Consider the following 25,975-nt stretch of genomic DNA (forward strand, 5'->3'; position numbering starts at 1 on the left):
GACTATACAAATTTACTTGATGTGTGTGTTAGTATATACGGTAATGTGAACAACTGATATGTGTTCTCTTGTTTTGTAGAACTTAATAACGGAATAACGTACTCCCGAAACAGGACCGTAGTGATCTCGATGTTGATTCTTTATACAGTTCGATGGCTTCAGCACAGATAACCTGGAATATGAAGAGTTGGGTACACGCCATGTATACCAGTAAACAAGGAGACTCAAGAACGGAGCGACTACTAGGTCTGAAAATTATTACTTCCGAAAGGAAACACGCTTCCCCATTTTTGCTTTTGTAGTAAAATTATGGAAATGATACAGCACCTCAGTTTCACCAAACGGTGAGTGGAATGTGATGTAACTCCCAAATATGTGACGAAGGGTTTAAAATGATAGAATTAACAGGAAAGTCAGCTTTTTTTAAAGAATGCTGTAGTATATAGCTGCTTTGTTCCTCAGTTAGTAGTATTATTCACATAACCAAATCCATATTTATGACAAAGTAATCGTTATCTGTGTGCTATATGAGCATAGGTACTTGTCATTCCGCTAACAAGAATCTTTAGTTATTGATTCTACATAATCATAAAAGTGAAAGGAGTAGCCGGCAAGTTATGCTTCTAAATAATTCTTGAATATCCACACGAATTGTCTCATTTTATTCTTTCCTTCATTTCAGAAATTGCTTTGTTCCACCAATGAACCGGCTACTACTGACACTCAAATATTTTGTCTCTGGTGATTTCCTTCTGTCCATTGGGGACTTAATTGGCACTGGCAAGGAGACAGCCAGAAGGTTAATAAAACGATACATAAGACACTGGACAACAAGTACAAGAAACAGTTTTGTTCATATTTCAATTCACTGGTGTAATTAAACGAAAATAAAGACAAGCAAATGTATATAGCTTGACATATTTTTATTCTGAAATCATTTGTTGTAATTTTTGTTTCCTGATTCTAATTTTGAGCTTTATGCTTTTTTTTGTAAGACGGGTCTTCCTCCCTCCTCTGGTACTTGTCATGGTACTTTTGAAACAGCGCCACCTGCAATTGTGCTAAATGTTTCCGTTTCAGAACGGGTATTTTTATTCTGCAAACAAACCTGATAGTTTTAAGCTGAGGTGGCTGTAGAACACAAGGAAGAATACAGTGAAAATATCTCGTATTCAGTTACTTCCCCTTCCCTCCGAGATTACGTATAGCTGCTACAGACGATTGCCTAATTCATAATTATGTATGAAAAAGTTACTGTTCCTCAGACAGACGCTTGCCGAAGTCAGAATTATGTATGAAACAATTATTGTTCCTCAGACACTTAGAATCAGGTACAATAACGACTGCCTTCCGGTTGGATATGTACCATAGGTACATTTTTATTTCAGGATTGTAAAAAAGATTATAGGTTTTATTGTAAACGTTGGCATCTTATTCTTTCTATTTACCCTCAATATAATTATTAATAATCTCCAATTCATAGAAATAGAATTTATATATGCTAAAGAACAGCAAAAGTGTATGCACAAATCAATAATTCATCAAATATACTTTCTGTAGAATACCAGCTGTTGCTGTAATGAATTAACCATTCTAAGACGTAAATACAATAGCATGTTAACCAGTAACACCTCCAAGAATTGTCAGTCAAATCAAACTCCACTGTGTCTCTGTTTTCACAGTTTTTTCGGAACTCAGCTAAAACCAACAATCTCACAAAACAGACGGCACTTCACAGTTTCTTCTATATTATGTATGTGCCCAATTACAATTCACCGTCCACCATAGAGCTACATTTGACAGAATACTATCGTGTCTAGAAATGCTGCATTTGAATCGAGCTGACTGTGGCGCCTTTCTGCTGAGAACTTTATCAAATCGTTTATTTCATTGCACACAACTTGGAACTTAAATTCCACGTATGGGACATCACCAATCTGTAGCCTCTGCTACTTTTTATGAGCTGGGCGTAATATATACGTGTTTCTTTCTTGGAGAAACAATCGAGCATCTGTTGCAGCTGCTCTGTCGATCTATGTGAACTTGTTTGTAAATGGAAAGTGTTGCGTATATTTTCCCATATTTTATTAGTGAATCAGGAAAGATACCTTACTTTTCAAACAACAAATATCTGTTTCAAGGTATATCGTTATATTGTTTTATGTAAAATTATGCCAATAACTTAGTTATATGTTTAGCACTAATAGTTTCGTTAAATGAGACCGCAGCAGTTTTTGTGTTTTTTACTAGTCTTGAATTCATTTACAGTATCTAACAGCCTCAAAGCATCCTCAAGAGAATAGTTTTGCGATCTGAAACGCTTATCGCTCATGTAATATCCTCATTTCTGCAGACGAAGACTCGGTAAATATGAAACGGAAGACGCAAAAATAATGTGCTCTCCAGTTGTTGCCAACTTAACTGGACTGGGACGCTATTCTGGTAATAATAAATCCGGGGATGAAATGGCATTGTACAACGCGCACTCCAAGTTAAATCGTGGTTCCTCGGCATCATACAGCTGGCCCCAAGGACGAGATAACTGTACATAAATGGCTCAAATATGGTCTGAGCTTTTGTGGGTGCATTAAGTGTAATCACCAGAATTATTGACGGACATTCTGATAAATGTGTAATTGACGGAATGACATCTGATTATAGACAAGTTTTGAGCTGTTATTGTGACTAAAACTGTTAGGGATCGTTACTAATGATTTTATAAATACATGGTATTAAATGTCAGGTTCGTGTATAGCGTCCTTCTATTTTTCTTGCAATTTTTAAACCTTAGTTCCCATGGTGAAAGATTTATGTTTACGCAAATTTGGAGATGTGAAGGTGACGGGTTAAAAGACTGAATTATGGTCTTTGCCCTTTGAACAAATCATTTGATTACGTAATTTCATTTCATAAGTACACGTAGAACGCCATAATGGTACATAATATGTGCACTCCCTGCTGCTTGTAATCGCGACGAAAATTTGAGAAGTGAACGCTTTTGCTAATGTGCTGATCAGCATTTCTCAGCTCTGTAGTCTTACCAGAGATGCTCTTTTACTTTAAACAGGCACAGTGTCATAGTAACCCTGCATGCAGACGTTGTTCGCATTGGAAAGAAAAAGTAGCATATTCAATGAAGAAAGAGAACATGGGAACATCACTGTGTTCACAGTCGAAACTCCATTTCGCAACAGAACTACAGCTGGAGCTAACAAAGCTATTCTGGCCCACCTATTTTCCGTCATGTTACAATCGCTCCTTTCTTGCTGACTCTTAAGCACTAAGGTAACTCACGAATTTCTTGTCAAATATTGACGACAAGAGGACACAGTGGATACACGCACTGGAAAACGTATTGGCAACAGACCTTGACAGATGGTAGTGGTGGTAATATAATATGGGTGGTAGAAGCAATTGCTTATGTTATCATAATTTCTTTACTGATTTTGAAATTATTATTGGTATGAAAATATTATTAAGCGTATTGATCTAACAATGTATTAATGGTTACTCCCGATCCAAACGGTGATCAAAAATCTCAAAGAGAACTCAGTCTAAAACATGTTTCTATATCTACATCTACATGACTACCCTGCAGTTCACTCTCATCTGTTGGCGGTGGGTTCATAGAAACACACTGTTTTTCGACTGTTACATTCTCGAATAGCATGTGGAAAATACGAGTATGAAGACACAAAACTTTCCATGCGAGCATTCACCTCTGTTGTTTTCTTATGATGATCATTTCTCCCTATGGAGTTGGGAGCTAACAAAATATTTTCGCATTCTAAGGGGTAGATGACAACTGAAATTTCTTGAAAAGATCTCAGACCAAAGAAGAACGTGTATATCTAAATGATTGCCACTCCAGCTCGGGTGTATATCCGTGACACTCTCTTCCCCATTTAAAACTCTTCGTCCGAACAGGCCTTGGAAGGCCCAACGGTACTGACCGGCCGCCATGTCATCCTCAGCCCAAAGGTTTCACTGGATGCGGATATGGGGGGACCGTCCAGCGCACCGCTCTGCCGGCCGTATGTCATTTTACGAGACCGGAGCCGCTACTTCTCAAGCAGGTAGCTTCTCAGTTTGCCTCACAACAGCTGAGTACACCTCGCTTGCTAACACTGCTCGGCAGACCGGATGGTCACCCATCCAAGTGCTAGCCCAGCCCGACAGCGCTTAACTTAGGTGATCTGACGGGAACTGATGTTACCACTGCGGCAAGTTCGTTGGCTCTTCCCCATTTAGAGATGACAAAAAACTAGCTGCCCTTCTTGAACTTCTTCAATGTCCTTCGCCAGTACTACCTGGTTAGGCTCCCATACCGTGCAACAATAATCAAGAACACAACTCACAAGGGAAATGTAGACAGCCTATTTGGTGGATTTGTTTTCGCTTCTAAATATTCTGCCAATAACAAGTAATCTTTCGTTCACCTTCCTCATATCATCTGATTGTACCGAGACCGGTAGTTGACTCGAGAACCTTTAAATTTGTGCGATTTAGAGCGTAACCGAAATTAACAGTTTTTTGTGCTCATATTGAAAATATCACACTTTTTATTGCTTACAGTCTATTGCCACAGTTGATACCATACATACAGCTTGTCTCAATTATTTTACCATTCGTTTTGATCTTCTGATGACTTTACTAAACGGTTACCCAGATTGTCTTATAAATCGTTTATGTAGATTAGGAACAGCAAAGAGCCTGTAACAGTTCTTGGGGAACCGTAGTTATCATTTCTGTTTCACTAGATAATTTGCTGCCAGTTACTACGAACTGCCATCTTTCTGGCAAGAAATCATGAAACTAGTCGGACAATTGAAACGATACATCCTAGGACCGCAATCTTAATGATAGCCGCTTGAGTCGAACAGTGGCAAAAACGATCTGGAAATCTACAAATATGGAGTACACTTGATATCCCCAGTCTACAGTACTCATTATTTCACATTGATGGAGAGACAGTTGTCATCCACATGAACGATCTTTTCTTAATCCCTGATGGTGATATATCAATGGATCGTTTTCTGCGCGGTATTTCGTAATATTTGAACACAGTGCATGTTCCGAAATCCTCACTTATCTAGTGCTAAGACAGAGGGAGACGTTACGGCTAGTGAGGTTCGTAAGTGAATTTGTCAGCGATGAAAGCAGGTTCCTCCCCACGTAGACAACTTCAACGGGAAAATTTATTTGTCGTCTTTTTATAGCTGTCCTGTACGATATCACAATACATTACTTACGATTCTCATCATTAAAGAAAAGCAAGGTAAAGATTAAAACCTAGAGCCACACCCTTATCCAGATATCTTTTTGTTGCACTCCATCTGTAATATACTGAAAATTTATTGTTATGAAGTTAGATACAAAACACGTTGCATAATAGTTACTCATCTTGCATTCACTTATTTCCATAATTGCGAAGTGTAGGAGTTGGTTGGAGTGGGGATTTAGGCCCAGTGTTGTGCAAGTGTGGGCTTACTTTGAGAATTGTTTATTAAAGAAAAATAACTTTCTCTATAATATACAAAATAGCAGTTTAACAAAGCTAATTCAATTACGTGGTCCAGTGACCTGAAGCACTGGGCACTATAACAGCTCAATACATGGATTAAAATTTCTGCAACAGAATAACAAAAATTATTTAAATTAACACCACCCCAGGAACATTATAATTGGGGGCAATGACAAGAACACAAACGTTTCACAACATTCAGCCTCCTAGCCGGATAGTGTGCTTCCGGAAAAGCATTAGTACATCTGGGAAGACTGCGTCGATTTTGATCATATGACGGCATATGCCACCTGGGGGATAGCAGATGTACTGATAATGGTTTCGTTGTCGTCCGCCAACTGATAGCATTGTGGCATAGCTACCAGAGCTTCATCTGTGTCTAACCCTTAAGAGGGAATGCTCACAGCCAGATAGCTCATTGTGGTGTGAACGTGTGAATCAAGCAGGCAACCATGCCACACACACGCACTCGTGCTTCCTACAGCCAAATGAGCGAATTTAAAACGTTTGTGGCCTCCCGAGAGGCAGCATGGTTCTTTGGGAGTATTGCCACAACGATACTAGTATTAATGGTCACGTGAACATAGTCAGACACGTAGAGAAGGTTCTGCACGTTCACGCAGCACAGGCGCCAGCATGGATCGTCGTTTGTAAGGGCTGCAGTGGCAGATCGTACAGCTACCACAGCACAGACAAGAGGGCTAGCGAGCCCAGACATGTCAACACGAACTGTTGCGAACCAGATATTAACAGCGGTTTACAGGCGCACACACCTCTAGCCCATGTTCCATTCATCGACGTGCACAGCTTGACTGATGCCGTCAAAGGATCACTTGGAAGATGGAATGGCGCGTCGTGGTCTTCAGCGATGAAAGCAGGTCCTGCCAGCTCCCAAGCGATGGTCGTTTGCACGTACGACGTAGATCTGGTGAGCACTGTCTGGTAAAGTACATTTGTTCAAGATACACTGACCTCACCCCAGGATTTAGGACTTACCGTCAGAGGTGCGATAAGCTATAACTCTAGTTCACCTTTAGTGTTTCTAAAGGCGACGCTAGCCAGCGCTCGGTATTTCCACAATGTTTTAGATCTGTTCTGGCAGCAGGAGGGTGATGTGTCGTTCCAGCAGGATAATATTCTCTCGTTCACTGCACATAAACTCAACGTGCTCTACAGGACGTGAGGCAACTACCCTGATTTGCACGACCTCCGGACTTCAATCGAGCACGTGTGCGATATGATGAGATGAGAAGTGACTCGCCGACTCGTCAGCCATTAACTCTTGCATAACTACGTGAGCAGGTCGATCAAGCATGACATAACGTATCTCTGGACAGTATTCGCCATCTCTACGATCGACTGGATGCAAGAGTCAGCGCCCGCATTTCCATCTGTGGAGGCTACACCACATACTAATATGGGTGTTTCAGCATGGTTCGATACCTGATACCTCGGAACCACTTCTGCTGTTGATCTGTAAATGTAATCATTTCGTGTATTCCATATGCACTGCTGCAACAGTAAATCCTGAGTGAATTGGGAACATCCAAGATGGTGTGCTGGTTTTTTTTTTCAGTGCATAAGCAAAATAAGGGTAAAGTTTCGCGTTCTCACGCTATATGGGCTAATCGGGCTCAGCCGATCGCTGTGTCATCCTCTGCCAATGACGTTCTTGGATGCGCTATGGAGGGGTATGTGGGCAGCTCACAGCTCTCTAGTTCGTTGTCGAACTTATTGACCTCGGAACCACTGCAACATGATCAAGTAGCTCCTCTGTTGGCCTCACGATGACATACTTTCTTGCAGTACCAAGAATCGAACCCGAATCCCCCACATGGCGGATAGCCTCGATGACCACTCAGCTTTGGAGGCGGACAACCAACTTAATTCAGACAATAAAATCGCAAAATCAGACTTTGCAACCGGGCATTCATACTTTTACAATAAAATCGAATACAGCAGTTACTAACCATTCCCTCTGTCACTACTAGCAGTCCTATTGCCAACCAACTAGAAGACTTCTTAGGCGCATCAGCAATGACAATTCTCTGTAAAAATATAAACACACCCAGCTGATAACTGTTCCTATCACAGTACAGAAGAGGCGAAAATGCTGCTCTTAAAAAATTCTTGATAGAGGAGTGTGGAAGCAGTTGCCTCAATCCTTGTTCCACCTTCCTCAGTATTTTCACACAGAACATTCTAAATCATTTTACCCAGTCTCTCTTTGAAGTGAAACCTTTATACTCAGCATCTCCCTCTTACAGCCACTGCCTGTTTATGTCACACTCCTACTGTCTTTTCTTCCCATTATTACTTCTTCTTTCTGTCTCTCCTATTCTCTTTGTCTTCATACCTTTGTCTCGCTCTTCTGTATCACTGTCTACAACCATTCCACTTTCAATGTCTCTCTGTCTTTCTGAAACTGTCTTTGCCCTATTGTTTTTCTCTCCAACTACCACTGTCTCTCTCTTTCTCACTCAGAGTCTGCTTTTTTTCTTCCACCACAATTGTCTCCTTACTACAAATGTCCTTGGGGTTGATGTGCTCTGGAGTTTGAAAATTTAACAATTGGGTGTAAGGAATGGGGGAAACAGGACGAATAATTTCGTGTTTATGTTCGCCGGTCTAATGTCCAGATCTCCCAAGCATTTGTATGGTCTGCACTCATCTCTAATCTCTACTTTTCATTTCCGCCTTCTCCTATCTCTTTTGCACTCGCTGCTTGTATCTCCATCCATCGCGCTTTCTCCTTCACTGCCAATGTCTCACACAGACCATCACCTACATTTCGCTCCCATTGCTATTGTCTTCATTCGTCTCTCTTTCTCTTTCACTACTACATTTCGTCTCCCACAGTCACTATCTCCTCTCTCTTTCCCTCTCAGTGGCACTGTCTCAGTACTCTCTTCCACCGTCACTGTCTCTCTTTTGCTCTCTTACAGCACAAAACAGGGTGAATATGTGCGCATGCTAAAATTATTGTTGAGGAGGGTGGAATGATGTTTGAGGCAGCCGGTTCCCCACTCTTCTGTTACTAGTCTTTTAAAGAGGAGCATATTCATCTTTTTTTGTACTCCGAAAGGTGCCTTTTTGAGCTGGTTCATTTTTCTTCCTTGTTACAGCAGGGTGTGCCGCTTATATAAAACGAATTCTGTAGGACAGTAATGTTTTGACAGTTTATTTACATGTTTCGACATATTTACATACTATGACACACATAAACAACAAATAAGTTCTAATAACATGTGGTCAACAAAAAATCGACTCCCTTCTAACGCATGTTCACTTTAAACTACTTTAAATAAGAAGCCACAATATCTTAGGCTACATGTTGTAATTGTACTTGAATTACGTAACCACTATGGTACCTCATCTGAACCTCTCGATACCAGTAATATTCTACTGTGTTTCTGTAAAGTAGTTAACATATTTCTGAGCCAACATTCAGATTTAATTTCATTTTTGATACACCGATATGTTTATATTGCAATGATATTATTCGTATGTGTATTCTTTCTTTTGTCACTATGATCTTTGACGTACTTGTAACTCTGATATTTTGGGCGCGTATCCGATTGTTAGTTACTTGTTGAGTTGTTAGAGAGTCAGACCTTGAGAAAGTCAAGTGTTGGACATCATGACGGAAAGATGCGTTTTCAAGTATGTTTTGTATTGTGAAGTGATGTTTTGTGTTTACGTGATATTGCAATTAACAGGAAGTGTAACCTGGAGTGCTGATTGCTTTTTTTACATCGCCATTGTCCTGAAAAAGTGTAATCTTCAAGAATGATTTGTGAAGCGCATCTACAAAACTTTTGAATACAGCAGAATAAAACCTAGGCCTCTTTGCATCCGAGCTTGGAATCATAACCACCTAGATTTTCAGCAATTGAGCCATGATTTTACGACGAGACCAGAGTGGGAAACACAAAAAGATGAGTGCCTACTTTTTTTCATTATTACATAAAATGACTATTAAATGTGCTCTAATGACACCTGCCACATAATATGACTGTTGTTGCCCGAAAATGCAGTATTTAGCAGCGTGAGTAACACCAAAATCGTTATTAAAATGCTGACCTTTGTTGTGGTAGGGTTGTTAGAATGTACAGTATCCCGAGAAATGCGATGTTTGATTTGTAAGTACATGGAATTTCGTATGACAAATAACTTTTTATAAAGTGCTCACGCCGCCAGGCGGTACCATTGAATAATTTCCACGTCAAAACGGCCCGTGTAGATGTGAAGTCCCTGTTATGCAAAGACACCGTATTGTAAAGTTTTATTGGTGAGAAACTGGCTACTAAAACATAGTTCGGTCGTCTCAAAACCCTTACAATGACCTCACAAACCTTTCTATGAGTACATTACTTCTGACAAAGCTATATTTACGTCTCAGACCGAATATTACGTGCATATTTGGCGTACATATATGTATACCAACTTTGAAATTCTGGATATCGGTAATGGATAATGATATCGAGAAAATCGCACACCGGACCACAACTTCAGGCGTAGTTTCAGTGTGTCTAGCGGGCAGACAAATTGGCTGCAGACCTTCAACTGGCCTCCCAATCAACACACGGCCATCACTCGCACCGGAACAGAGTCAGATTTCACCAGAAACACAAAAGTCTTCCACTCTACCTTCAAATGAGTTCTCACTTGACACCAATGCAGTCACAAACGGCGGTGGTTTGAGGGGCGTCAGACTTAGAGCTGCCTTTGAAATAACCTCTTTGTAACAGTTCGTTGTGTCACTGTGGTGGCAACTATGGCTCAAGTTGCAGCTGCATACACAGTACGATGCACCTAAGCCACGTCACCGTCCAGACCCCTGTCTCGTTGCGACCTTACATTATGGTGACCACGACTGCCAGTAGTCGTGTAACGTGCCTACATTTCTGACAAGTCTTTTTCCAGTATCGCAGGAGGAACATGGAGCTTCTCATAGCCCTTTCATACTACGTCGTTCAAAGTCAGTGAGGTGTTAACAATCGCGTCCTTGCTGCCTTGAAGGCGTTCTCGACTAACATCAACATACCAAGTCCAATCTCAACTAACGCTCACGACCATTACCGCGCGTCTGTAAAGCTAACCTGAGTTGTATCCTCACAATGGCGCTACAACTGCCAATCTTATGCTACTGACCCGAAATCTGAATAGGCATCATCTTTCAGATGTAGAAACAATCCTACCAACTTTCCCTTATGTCGCACATCTCATTGTTGGTGTTCCACCTTCTTCTATCAATGTATTTTCTTACCCCATTTTCAAATGAAGGAATTTCCTTTTATGTGTTGCAGGGGATGCAGTTAATTGTATGAAGATGGAACAGGCATACTGCTTGAAGCTAGAAGTGCACTAGATGAAGAAGATGTGCTGCAAGCATTTTCTGAAATTTCGAAAATCTGGCTGGAAATTTAAAGTGTTACCGAGCGTGAAAAGATGTTCCAAAGTACGATGTGGTCATGTACGCAGAAACAAATATTCTATTGAAATTTCAGGGCGTTTCAGTCGTGAAAATGTTGTCCGTACTGTATTCAGTGATATACCTGTTACATTATTATTCTACTACAGATAGATAGTAAGTGAAATAAAACTAAGCTGAAATACTACCAAAAACCATTTGCAAGTTAAATACAATGTGAATTTGAAGCTATTTGAAACTAATACAAATTTCAAAATTAAAGACAGATATAATTGGAAAGAATTTAACGAAACTCTATTAACTCCCAAATATCGCGTGCTCTACAGGAAAGACCTTCTTCTTTTTCAAAGTACAAGACGGTGCACGAAGCATGCCTTAGATGTCCACACGTTGTATAAAGTTTTAAAAATGTATAGAATTTGCCTTGCATTAAAATCTATAACAATACTTTTCCAATAGGTTTAATAATATTATATAGTGCTTAAATGTGTAGAAGTCGAAATATTTGCAAATGCTGCACGAAACACAACCTAATATTTAACAACAAGAAAAACTGTAGAAAATGGCGGAAACTGCTTATGACGGTTTGTATAGTCTCTTAGACTATTGTACAGACCCGAAAACACCATATGTTCCTAGGTGCACTACCCGCTGGCTAGAGCACTTGGCCTATGATATTCGAGAAGAGTGCCTTTAACTTACAGTAACACTGAAGTTAAGGCCGAGGTCTTGCCGTAAACACAATAACTGTGGCGAAGAGCCTTGCGCAGTATTGCTGGGGATTATATTGCGCCTGCTTTATTGAACCATTTAATACCGCGGGTAGCTTACATAGAGGTGGCTCTGGGCTTTCCTAGGAGACTATTCGTACGACTACAAGAGACTGAACGCTACAAAATTCACGTTTAACGTGTAGGAAACGTCCGCAGCAAGTATTGAACTCATTTGTTATCAAAAGCATCTGTTTTCTGGAAAAGAAATTTTAGCTTTCAAAGAGATCACGCCGAGCATTCAACGGAAATTAAGGGCATTTACTGAAGCTTTCTAAAAGCAACTTCGTCCGGATATCAAGAAACCATCCACGTTGGGTCTCAGATTCCGATCATTTCATAAGTTTGTTAACCTGACATTAAATTATTCGTACACAGCCTGATGAATCAGTTCAGTAATATACGTAAAAATGTGTGGTCTCGTTGGCAGAACGAGGTCTCATGCAAAAGTTGGTACCTCATCACGGCACTACAAGTAAAACCAGTCGTTGTTAGACTCCTCGACGAATTAGATACGTCGACGTAGAGACTCCGCATGTGATTTATTACGCCACCGCAGACGGAAAGTTACACTCCTGAAAATTGAAATAAGAACACCGTGAATTCATTGTCCCAGGAAGGGGAAACTTGATTGACACATTCCTGGGGTCAGATACATCACATGATCACACTGACAGAACCACAGGCACATAGACACAGGCAACAGAGCATGCACAATGTCGGCACTAGTACAGTGTATATCAACCTTTCGCAGCAATGCAGGCTGCTATTCTCCCATGGAGACGATCGTAGAGATGCTGGATGTAGTCCTATGGAACGGCTTGCCATGCCATTTCCACCTGGCGCCTCAGTTGGACCAGCGTTCGTGCTGGACGTGCAGACCGCGTGAGACGATGCTTCATCCAGTCCCAAACATGCTCTATGGGGGACAGATCCAGAGATCTTGCTGGCCAGGGTAGTTGACTTACACCTTCTAGAGAACGTTGGGTGGCACGGGATACATGCGGACGTGCATTGTCCTGTTGGAACAGCAAGTTCCCTTGCCGGTCTAGGAATGGTAGAACGATGGGTTCGATGACGGTTCCGATGTACCGTGCACTATTCAGTGTCCCCTCGACGATCACCAGAGGTGTACGGCCAGTGTAGGAGATCGCTCCCCACACCATGATACCGGATGTTGGCCCTGTGTGCCTCGGTCGTATGCAGTCCTGATTGTGGCGCTCACCTGCACGGCGCCAAACACGCATACAACCATCATTGCCTTGGTGCCAGAAGCGACTCTCATCGCTGAAGACGACACGTCTCCATTCGTCCCTCCATTCACGCCTGTCGCGACACCACTGGAGGCGGGCTGCACGATGTTGGGGCGTGAGAGGAAGACGGCCTAACGGTGTGCGGGACCGTGGCCCAGCTTCATGGAGACGGTTGCGAATGGTCGTCGCCGATACCCCAGGAGCAACAGTGTCCCTAATTTGCTGGGAAGTGGCGGTGCGGTCCCCTACGGTACTGCGTAGGATCCTACGGTCTTGGCATGCATCCGTGCGTCGCTGCGGTCCGGTCCCAGATCGACGGGCACGTGCACCTTCCGCCAACCACTGGCGACAACATCGATGTACTGTGGAGACCTCACGCCCCACGTGTTGAGCAATTCGGCGGTACGTCCACCCGGCCTCCCGCATGCCCACTATCCGCCCTCGCTCAAAGTCCGTCAACTGCACATACGGTTCACGTCCACGCTGTCGCGGCATGCTACCAGTGTATTAACACGCAGCCTGATCTGTGCTAAGACGATACTGTCGTAGTAAGCTACAAGAACGTCGCTGATTACAGAGCGACTGGTCTAGTATCCTTGCGCCAGGTTGTAAATACACTCCTGGAAATGGAAAAAAGAACACATTGACACCGGTGTGTCAGACCCACCATACTTGCTCCGGACACTGCGAGAGGGCTGTAAAAGCAATGATCACACGCACGGCACAGCGGACACACCAGGAACCGCGGTATTGGCCGTCGAATGGCGCTAGCTGCGCAGCATTTGTGCACCGCCGCCGTCAGTGTCAGCCAGTTTGCCGTGGCATACGGAGCTCCATCGCAGTCTTTAACACTGGTAGCATGCCGCGACAGCGTGGACGTGAACCGTATGTGCAGTTGACGGACTTTGAGCGAGGGCGGATAGTGGGCATGCGGGAGGCCGGGTGGACGTACCGCCGAATTGCTCAACACGTGGGGCGTGAGGTCTCCACAGTACATCGATGTTGTCGCCAGTGGTCGGCGGAAGGTGCACGTGCCCGTCGATCTGGGACCGGACCGCAGTGACGCACGGACGCACGCCAAGACCGTAGGATCCTACGCAGTACCGTAGGGGACCGCACCGCCACTTCCCAGCAAATTAGGGACACTGTTGCTCCTGGGGTATCGGCGAGGACCATTCGCAACCGTCTCCATGAAGCTGGGCTACGGTCCCGCACACCGTTAGGCCGTCTTCCTCTCACGCCCCAACATCGTGCAGCCCGCCTCCAGTGGTGTCGCGACAGGCGTGAATGGAGGGACGAATGGAGACGTGTCGTCTTCAGCGATGAGAGTCGCTTCTGGCACCAAGGCAATGATGGTCGTATGCGTGTTTAGCGCCGTGCAGGTGAGCGCCACAATCAGGACTGCATACGACCGAGGCACACAGGGCCAACACCCGGCATCATGGTGTGGGGAGCGATCTCCTACACTGGCCGTACACCTCTGGTGATCGTCGAGGGGACACTGAATAGTGCACGGTACATCCAAACCCTCATAGAACCCATCGTTCTACCATTCCTGACCGACAAGGATACTTGCTGTTCCAACAGGACAATGCACGTCCGCATGTATCCCGTGCCACCCAACGTGCTCTATAAGGTGTAAGTCAACTATCCTGGCCAGCAAGATCTCCGGATCTGTCCCCCATTGAGCATGTTTGGGACTGGATGAAGCGTCGTCTCACGCGGTCTGCACGTCCAGCACGAACGCTGGTCCAACTGAGGCGCCAGGTGGTAATGGCATGGCAAGCCGTTCCACAGGAATACATCCAGCATATCTACGATCGTCTCCATGGGAGAATAGCAGCCTGCATTGCTGCGAAAGGTGGATATACACTGTACTAGTGCCGACATTGTGCATGCTCTGTTGCCTGTGTCTATGTGCCTGTGGTTCTGTCAGTGTGATCATGTGATGTATCTGACCCCAGGAATGTGTCAATAAAGTTTCCCCTTCCTGGGACAATGAATTCACGGTGTTCTTATTTCAATTTCCAGGAGTGTAGAACAGTTATTAAGTATTTTATATCAAGTGATAAACATCTGTACTCCGATGTGAAACTCATTCTGTAACGTACGCAGTGCTACACGTTAAGAGTGCCATCAACGATAGGAAATACATTTGATCTGTAAGGTCAGCAATTGACAACAAATTCAAGTATTTTCCACGTTCATGTTTTAATAGATTACTACTAATTTGTATGTGTGTGGTAGTATTTGTTCGATTCCCTCCTGAAGTAATCTAGCTTTGCCACAGTACACCATAAAATTGCACTACCGATCTTCAGAAAGCCGTTTTCGTGTACCAGTTCAATGTGATATGTCAACAACACTCTGTTGTTATAACCATCGAGAATGTACGCAAGATAGTTTCGCCAAGATAGGATCAAAACCCAGGTACAAGAAAGGAAGATTTGGGTTTAATGTACCGTCGACGACGCAGTCAGTAGAGACGGTGTACTAAATCGGGTTGGGAAGGTAGTAGACCGTGCTCTCTTCAAACGAATTATCACACCATTTGCTTTTAGCGATTTAGAGAAACCACGTAAATTCTAAATGTAGATAACCGAAAAGGATGTAAGGGTTTTGGTCCACCATCCGCCAGAATGCGTCACACCGCTCGGTAAGACCCTGGCAAAAATATTTCATTACCAGCCATTGTTTTGTGACTCATCTGTAATGCACTATCCTTGTCTTTTGTTCTTCTCTACAGCTTCGAGCCACTATTCTTGATTTATATGTATTGACATCCAGACGAATTCAGGCTACCACTGAACACCAGAGAGGGGCCCTACGCTGTACTAGGTAAGCGTTCACAATATTTTGTCCAATCCTTTTTATTACGGAAATAGAAATGTGTACTGATGGATCGAATGTGTCATTCTACGAAGTCCGACAGATGTCATTACCGGTGAGAATCACGACATTTATCATGATGAGTGAGCCGTGACTTCCTGCGATGCTCACGGCAGGATAGTTTGTCTGTCGACGTTACGCGCTTTGCGGCGACCTGGTTGGCCAGTGTCACCTATTTAGGACGGTCGCGGCTCGTGAAGTGAGACTCGGTCGGGGGCAGTGACGGAGACTCGGTTGGCGGCAGTGACAGAGGGGAGACAGCGCACGGAGCATCGCGAGTAGTCAGTCGGCGCTTGGTGTACAGCGAGGACGCACGCTGTTGACATTCCGGCGCCTGCGTCTGGCGGCGAGCGGAACTGCAGTGCGGAAGCAGTCACAGGTCAACATAGGCTCTGTTTAAGAGTCGTTTGTATCTCAAATCCTGAGGAGAGCGCGGGAGTTTAGTCCAACTTGCATGTTAACTTCGAGATCCTGGATTATCTTTTAACGGTGAGCCATTTTGTGGTGAAACTTTCTGATGTGACTGCTCCCTGTGGCCACTTTGATATCGCTAGTCATTCCTTTAACTACTTGGACGTGGATCCGGGATACTTGGCATTGCAAATTGTAATGGGACATGGGACACCCTTTTCTAAAACAACCTTTTTTGTTTTTTTATAGAAGTAGCCCATACCAGGATTAATCTCGAATCCGGTATAGGCGAACATTCTCGACTGTTTCACTGAAAGAATTTCATTCGATTTTGTATAAGATGTATTGTATTTCGGACAAAAGAATTAAGTCCTTATACTCTGTATGTGATGTTAAAATTATTCTTCTTTTGGAAATATTTGAAACTGCGAAATGTCTGGCACACTTAAATTCATAGTATTATTTACGCAATCTAACGCTAATTATTAAACTTATTTCTGGGCTCATTTATAAAATAATGACAGAAACTAGTAAAGATTCTACTTTTTCCGACTGTAAACTCTCTTGCTTTGTAAACTCTTTAGAATGTGTTAGTACTACAGAATGAGTTTGTACTAGTGGGCATGCATCTTATGGAAACGGACGTGTTTTTGTGACTGACACTAAAAATGTAATTTGTGTGTTGTGGAAATGGAAATTGTAAAGTCGAGGTGACATTGAAAAATCTGACAAAAATAAAATTCAGAAGTAAAAAAGGCAAATCTTCAAACATTACTCACATAAATAGGCACCTACAAAATCAAAATTTCAGTTTCAACAATGTACACCTAGACGCGAGAACTGCAGCCAACAACAACAAGAGAAAATAAAGATAAGTAAATAGTTTTTCTTTTGTATATCTTACGCCTCTCGAAGCTTTCGAAACTTTTAATAACAGAGAAATATAATGGTGATGTGTGGGAGGGTAAGATTACAGAATCAATGTAACTACGCTGTTCTCCAGTTCCGCTGCATTTATCTTTAATTACGCTTTTGGCCGATATTTGGCGATTCCTTTTTCTTTATTATTATTGTTAATATGTTAAGTGGTCAATTTTATGAATCAAGGTTTATTCTCTGTGTAAAACTTCAGCCGCTAATTTAAATTGGAGTTGCAAACTTCTTCCTTGTTGGCGACTATATCAGTAACAATTTTGGGCCGTCAGACGGTGCTTTGGAATTTAAGGTTGTGTGCGAATTGTCTGCTCATCATCACCTTGAGCTAGTTGTAGTTTATAAATTTACCAAGTGAAATTTCACGTCATTGGAGATCGGGTAATGAACTATTGCTCTAATAATAACTGCGGTTGTCACACTATAACATTTAACATCTCCTAAAGCATTTGGCGCTAACCAGTGCTTGGCTGCTGGTTTTAGTATTTTAGTGAACTGTGTATTAATACTGGCTTTGTGTGTTCTAGAAGCAGTTATTGGTGTACTCAGGCCACCCACTTTAGCTCTCGAGCACGAACGAAGACGCGCGGCCGATGTGAACGCCAAACGTCGAGAATGTGCTGACTGCTGTGTAGATCTTTCAGTCTGTCATAACATCATAGTTCCGGATGTTTTCCATAATAGTTAATTCACATATTTATAAAATCTTGCTATTTGAGTATTTTTGAAACCAAATAGCTTTTACTGATTGTTATTTTTCATATTCACAAGGCCTCGTAACTGACAATTTCACAACTAGTGAGCTACGATCTGCAGTTATGTTGAGGTTATATTTGTATAAAATAATTTTTTATTAATTTAAGCTTAAGGCTGTTTTTCTTTTAATTTTTTTTAATTAATCTTATTACTTTTATACAATTGAATAATCGGAGTGGATCACCGCAATTTGCAATTGCTAATTAATCATTGTGTTGTTACCAGTGCTCTGTTTTAATTAATGGATTGAAAATAAATTCTGGTACCCTCCAATGGGTGTCAGCATTCCACTCTAGTAGCCCATGTCCCCTGCTTTCGCATCCAGTGGCTTACCAACGAGAGAAAGAGATTTTTTAATTGAAGTGTCTGTTCAGGACTGTTGTGCTGCTGTACTGCTCAGTCCGACTACTGGTTTGATGCTGCTCTCTAATCTGTGTTCTGCAAGCCTACATTCATTTGAACCTGCTTACCGTGGTCTCCTTCTACATGTGTGATAATATACAACATTATTGTCTCCTCCGGATGACCCAATACAAGCACATTTCCCTTTATCATTCGACTGATATTCTCGATACACAAGTCCAGTATTTTGTATCTGAGGCGCGAGAGTGTAGAGGCAATACAGTAGATTAATCCGTATTCTGAACGTGGGGTCGATGATTTGAAAATTTGTGGTAAGGTCTTATGTGATCAAGCTGATGAGATCATCGGTCCCTAAGCCTACACAATACTTAATGTAACTTAAAATAAGATAAGCTATGGGCAACACACACCTAGGGAGAACTCGAACCTCCGACGGGGGGGGGGGGGGAGGGGGGAGGGGAGGGGGGAGGGGAGCGGCACGGACCAGGACCGTGACAGGGCGCCCCAGACCGCGCGGCGGTCGATGATCATCGTTACTACTTCATGAAGCACACCGTATTATTTTTGGTCGTATGTCTGGTCCACATTGCTGTATCTGTCTATACACATATATGCTTCAACTACACTCCTGGAAATTGAAATAAGAACACCGTGAATTCATTGTCCCAGGAAGGGGAAACTTTATTGACACATCCTGGGGTCAGATACATCACATGATCACACTGACAGAACCACAGGCACATAGAAACAGGCAACAGAGCATGCACAATGTCGGCACTAGTACAGTGTATATCCACCTTTCGCAGCAATGCAGGCTGCTATTCTCCCATGGAGACGATCGCAGAGATACTGAATGTAGTCCTGTGGAACGGCTTGCCATGCCATTTCCACCTGGCGCCTCATTTGGACCCGCGTTCGTGCTGGACCTGCAGACCGCGTGAGACGACGCTTCATCCAGTCCCAAACATGCTCAATGGGGGACATATCCGGCAATCTTGCTGGCCAGGGTAGTTGACTTACACCTTCTAGAGCACGTTGGGTGGCACAGGATACATGCGGACGTGCATTGTCCTGTTGGAACAGCAAGTTCCCTTGCCGGTCTAGGAATGGTAGAACGATGGGTTCGATGACGGTTTGGATGTACCGTGCACTATTCAGTGTCCCCTCGACGATCACCAGAGGTGTACGGCCAGTGTAGGAGATCGTTCCCCACACCATGATGCCGGCTGTTGGCCCTGTGTGCCTCGGTTGTATGCAGTCCTGATTGTGGCGCTCACCTCCACGGCGCCAAACACGCATACGACCATCATTGGCACCAAGGCAGAAGCGACTCTCATCGCTGAAGACGACACGTCTCCATTCGTCCCTCCATTCACGCCTGTCGCGACACCACTGGAGGCGTGCTGCACGATGTTGGGGCGTGAGCGGAAGACGGCCTAACGGTGTGCGGGACCGTAGCCCAGCTTCATGGAGACGGTTGCGAAATGTCCTCGCCGATACCCCAGGAGCAACAGTGTCCCTAATTTGCTGGGAAGTGGCGGTGCGGTCCCCTACAGCACTGTGTAGGATCCTACGGCCTTGGCGTGCATCCGTGAGTCGCTGCGGTCCGGTCACAGGTCGACGGGCACGTGCACCTTCCGCCAACCACTGGCGACAACATCGATGTATTGTGGAGACCTCACGCCCCACGTGTTGAGAAATTCGGCGGTACGTCCACCCGGCCTCCCTCATGCCCACTATACGCCCTAGCTCAAAGTCCGTCAACTGCACATACGGTTCACGTCCACGCTGTCGCGGCATGCTACCAGTGTTAAAGACTGCGATGGAGCTCCGTATGCCACGGCAAACTGGCTGACACTGACGGCAGCGGTGCACAAATGCTGCGCAGCTAGCGCCATTCGACGGCCAACACCGCGGTTCCTGGTGTGTCCGCTGTGCCGTGCGTGTGATAATTGCTTGTACAGCCCTCTCGCAGTGTCCGGAGCAAGTATGGTGGGTCTGACACACCGGTGTCAATGTGTTCTTTTTTCCATTTCCAGGAGTGTATAACCTTTTTGCACCTTCATGCCGACTGCTTGACGATCCTAGTGTTGAACTCAGCTTCTACACCCATTAATTACTGTGGAGTCTACACAGCAGAAATGTATTGGTTTACGACTCCCAAGAACCAGTTCCAAGAGCTGATACCACCTGATACCGCCGACAAACTCTTTGAAATCACAGTCTGTAAGAAGCAGGGTGTAGCTGTACGTCAGTTGCGTGATATTCAGCGAAGATGAAGCATTTTAGTAAACCTAAGTTTTCAGAATGACATGCTGGTCATAAATTATTGATCATCTTTGTATACATGGTCTTGCAAAATTCATATCGCATTCATCTAGAGTCTGTGAAGACAACAGTACACTCAGTTTTACAAGTTACAAACACAGCAAAATCGACTCACTTTTTTAAATTTGACTTTAATTGTCGTGTTTCTACGACGCTTTCTAACGGAACACAGTGAGTTGATGTCACATGTTGTCACCGTCATTCAGTTGTGGAAGAAGAATGGAACATGTTTTATGTTAGCGCATTATGACATTTTTCGAGAACAAAATTGTCTATGAATATCGTAATGGATCCTACTGACCGAGATCTGTTGAACTCGGCTAGTTCAGTTCGTCCAGTAGCTCCAGACCGCCACAGACAAAGGCGCCCAATGTAATGCAGTATTCCCTTATTTTAGGAAGGCTTTCGACAGAGTTCTACTCTGTCATTTACTAAGAAAAAAACAGCTTACCGAGTACCGCACCAGATTTGTGAGTGGATGCAGTGCTTCCTACCAGATAAACGCAACATTCACACGACATCGGCGGAAGTGAAACTACACTACTGGCCATTAAAATTGCTACACCACGAAGATGACGTGCTACAGACGCGAGAAGATGCTGTGATATGCAAATGATTAGCTTTTCAGAGCATTCACACAAGGTTGGCAGCGGTGGCGACACCTAGAACGTGCTCACATGAGGAAAGTTTCCGACCGATTTCTCATACACAAACAGCAGTTGACCGGTGTTGCCTGTTGAAACGTTGTTGTTGTGCCTCGTGTAAGGAGGAAAAATGCGTAACATCACGTTTCCGACTTTGATAAAGGTCGGATTGTAGCCTGTCGGCATTGCGGTTTATCGTATCGCGACATTGCTGCTCGCGTTGGTCGAGATGCAATGACTGTTAGCAGAATATGGAATCGGTGGGTTCAGGAGGGTAATAAGGAACGCCACGCTGGATCCCAACGGCCTCGTATCACTAGCAGTCGAGATGACAGGCATCTTATCGGCATGGCTGTAACGGAACGTGCAGCCACGTCTCGATCCCTAAGTCAACAGATGGGGACGTTTGCAAGACAACAACCATCTGAACGAACGGTTCGACGACGTTTGCAGCAGCATGGACTATCATCTCGAATACCATGGATGCGGTTACCCTTGACGCTGCAGCACAGACAGGAGCGCCTGCAATGGCGTACTCAACGACTAACCTGTGTGCACGAGTGGCAAAAGTCATTTTTTCGGATGAATCCAGGTTCTGTTTACAGTATCATGATCGTCGCATCCGTGTTTGGCGACATCGCGGTGAACGCACATTGGAAGCGAGTATTCGTCATCGCCATCTTGGCGTATCACCCGGCGTGATGGTATGGGGTGCCATTGGTTACGCGAGTCGGCCACCTCTTAATCGCATTGACGTCACTTTGAACAGTGGACGTTATGTTTCAGATGTGTTACGACCCGTGGCTCTACCCTTCATTCGATCCCTGCGAAAACCTACATTTCAGCAGGACAATGCCCGACCGCATGTTACAGGTCCTGTCCGCGCCTTCTGGATACAGAAAATGTTCGACTGCTGCCCTGGCCAGCACATTCTCCAGATCTCTCACCAACTGAAAACGTAAGATCGATGGTGGCCGAGCAACTGCCTCGTCACAATACGCCAGTCACTACTCATGATGAACTGTGATATCTTGTTCAAGCTGCATGGGCAGCTGTACCTGTACACGACATCCAAGCTTTGTTTGACTCAATACCCAGGCGTATCAAGGCCAGAGGTGGTTGTTCGGGGTACTGATTCCTCAGGATCTATGCATCCAAATTGCGTGAAAATGTGATCACCTGTTACTTTTAGTATAATATATTTGTCCAATGGATACCCGTTTATCATCTGCATTTCTTCTAGGTATAGCAATTTTAATGGCCAGTGGTGTAATTGCGGGAGTACTTGACGTGAGCGTCGAAATTGAGCGGTGGCGGGATCGAATCTCTGGTCAGACCAGGGATTTTTCAAACTTCGTTTCAACCTGTCCTTCGTCTCTCAGCGATGTGAGGAGTCGCCAGAAACAGCATGTGGTTAGGATTACACATTAAACTGTAGGTCATCTTTACCCGATTCGGTAATTGCTGTAAGGCAGGGACACGCAAGTGCCGAAGCGATGTCCAATAGAAAGACATGCACCAAGCCACTGTGCCACACGACATTGTTATTACTATCTATAAACATAATTATTTTGCATAGACTCTTCAGAGCGCGAATCCTACTCGTACCTGTCCGGTTTCTTCATTAAGTAGCGTGCCTAAGCAATAAAATACGAACAGTGTTGTAAGAGGCGTGGAGCTTATGAGAACACCATGGTGATGGTAGTCTCTCCCGTTGATGGATAGCCGAAATTAAGATGCGGATTATGTTCCAACGAGATATGCAGTAGCGACCGTGGCCATCTAAAGTAGGCCAAAAACTGTTGCATCGCACTAACTGCTTTATATGTACCTCACCGAGAAGACAGGTCCTTTCCAGCACTTTTCAAAGCAGGACACTGCGCAACAGCATGTCGCTTTGTCAATGGCGATCTCCTGTTCTCGCCTGCAGGAGCCGCTTCGACAGGTTCCAGCGGTTTCTGCGTCGTATTGTTCATTACTTCTCTACCCCTTCAGCACTTTCATGATTTTATTACATTATCGAAATCTACGAACCAGAGAGGGGGCAAATGTGTGGATTGCCATCGGCATACTTCTCACTTTTTAATTTGGAAAATCGAAAGCCAAATATTGTAGAGTAGATCTCAGCCTAACCGCTATGTGAAGTTTTATATTTGCCACCCACACAACAAAGGCCAGAATTTAATTCGAACAAATAACATAAAAATAGTCCAAAATCTTTACCTGTAATCTTCAGTCTATTTGTTGAATCTCACACGTTTCCGATTGCACGTTCTTAGACAGGTCCAATGTTCTATTCTGCTACTTGAAATAATTGTAGGCCAATTAGCTCTAAACTAAATCTGTTCACCTTAAGAGTGTAAAAATTTAATAACCTATATGCCACGCAGTATTTTATGCAAGCGGTGCATAAAGACTTATACGAGGTCTGAGATACATTAATAGGCGAGTCACTTGGAGCCTAATAGCACGAATGTCATTCGAAAGAGCCAATTTAGTAAACTTCTACAAAATACTAGCAATGTCCTTTCCACAGACGCCACGTATGGCCATCAACTGTCATCTGAGATGCACGTTCATAACTTCTATTATGACAGCTTCGCACAGACCGGCACAGATTTTTTACACTGCTTGGTATCAAGTCATTGACGGCTTCAGAACGATTTCAATGTCGGTCATGGGTTTGGAAGTCTAAACAGAACATTCAGTTTTCTCGCAGCGAGCTCTCAACTAAATGCTATGAAAGGCATCAAGCGTCATATAAAATCAAAAAGCTCTCCCTGTTTTTGCATGGTAGAGGAAAGTTTTCCTGCAATTAATTAAAATCCTCTACTCTTATAAATACAGCAGTTAAACATTTTCAAATGGAACCGTTACAGTGCGTCACATTCTAAAGCGACCATTCAAAACTCTCTGTATCTTGAAGTACTAGAACTGAAAACATGAAATGTGGTATAGCGTTACTACCTTGTATGATAAATATGGCGCCGAAATTTATAATTTATCCGATAAGTCAGAAGCATTGATAACCGGTAACCATTTTCAACTATTTCGTTACACTTCATTAAATAACATGGAAAATACTGAAAATAATTATATAAGATTCCCTGGGGTACGTTTTCTTACTCAAATACATATACCACAGGAATTTTAGCTTTGTATCGTTTATAGACTGACAGAAAAAGGTCTCAACACCAACAAAAAATTCATGTCGAGTAATGAAATTTCGGAATACATTTGTCTAGGTAACGTATTTAAATGATTAACATTTAAAGATCAGAGGTTAACATAAGCGCAAACTAAAATACAGCAAATCTGAAATACTGGTACAATAGTAACCGGAGTAACCACCAGAATGCTGCATGTAAGCACGCAGACGTGCATTCTGTTGTACACGTGCTGGAGGTCAGTCTGTGGAATGGAGTTCCATGCATCATTTGGTCGGCCAATACTCAGACCGTTAATACTGTTTGTGGATGACGATGGAGTTGTCGTCCAATGATGTCCCATGCTTGCTCGACCAGAGACAGATCTGGTGATCTAGCAGACCAAGGCAACATGTCGACACTCTGTAGAGCATGTTGGATTACAACAGCGGTATGTGAGCGAGTGTTAGCCAGCTGGAAAACAGCCCCTGGAATGCTGTTCATGAATAACAGTATAGCAGGTCGAATCAACAGATTGACGTAAAAATTTGCATTCAGAGTGCGTGGTTTAACCACGAGAGTCCTCCTGCTGCCATACGGAATCGCACCCCAGCCCATGACTTCAGATGTAGGTCCAGTGCGTCTAGCATGCAGACAGGTTGGTTGCGGGCCCTCAAGTGGCCTCCTCCTGGCCATGGCTGCTACTGGCACCGAGACAGAGCAAGCATTCACAAGAAATCACAAAACACCTCCATCCTGCCCCCAAATGAGCTCTCGCTAACTTGACACCACTGAAGATGCAAATGGCGGTGGGTTGGTATCAGTGGAAAACCCGGTACAGGGCGCCTGGCTCGGAGCTGTCCTTGAAGAAACCGATTTGTAACAGTTCTTAATGCATTGTGGTGCTAACTGCTGCTCAGATTGCTGCTGCCGATGCACTGCGATGCGCCACAGCCATACTTAAACATTTTAATGTTAGGATAATAAGTTGTCGTCTCTTTAATATAAGAATAGATGATCAATACAGCTAGCCGCTACCTCTGTGTAATGTCTTGTCTGTATAGACGTGTATCTGTTGACTTTAAGATCCCTTGACCTTCACACATAAGTCTATACAGTAAAGTAAGGCCCTCACAGTTCTTGGCTGATCCGTGATAAGACAGGCGAAAAATTAGACTAATGGAGGATTATTTGTATTATCTCTATTTTCATTCGCTCTCTCTCTTTCTCTCCTTTATCTATGGACAGTTTTTAATATAATATTTCATTACGTGATATTAGCCAAATAGGATCTTTGGTGGACTCCTTCGTCTTGGTAATCAGCGGCTGGCTTGCTTTAAGAGATCTTTACATTTATTATTACTGTTAAACACTGCAGTCAGTCGGGAGAATCAATCGTTTGGACAATTTGTTCCTTTTACGAAAGACTGCAAATTACAGATGTGTACGAAGCTTTTTTGGACGATTTAACACAGACTCAGTCATTGCAGGCTCTCTTCGACACAGCTGAAATTTCCCCACTAA

This window comes from Schistocerca gregaria, chromosome 3, assembly GCF_023897955.1.
Source record: "Schistocerca gregaria isolate iqSchGreg1 chromosome 3, iqSchGreg1.2, whole genome shotgun sequence".
Taxonomy (NCBI): Eukaryota; Metazoa; Arthropoda; class Insecta; order Orthoptera; family Acrididae; genus Schistocerca; species Schistocerca gregaria.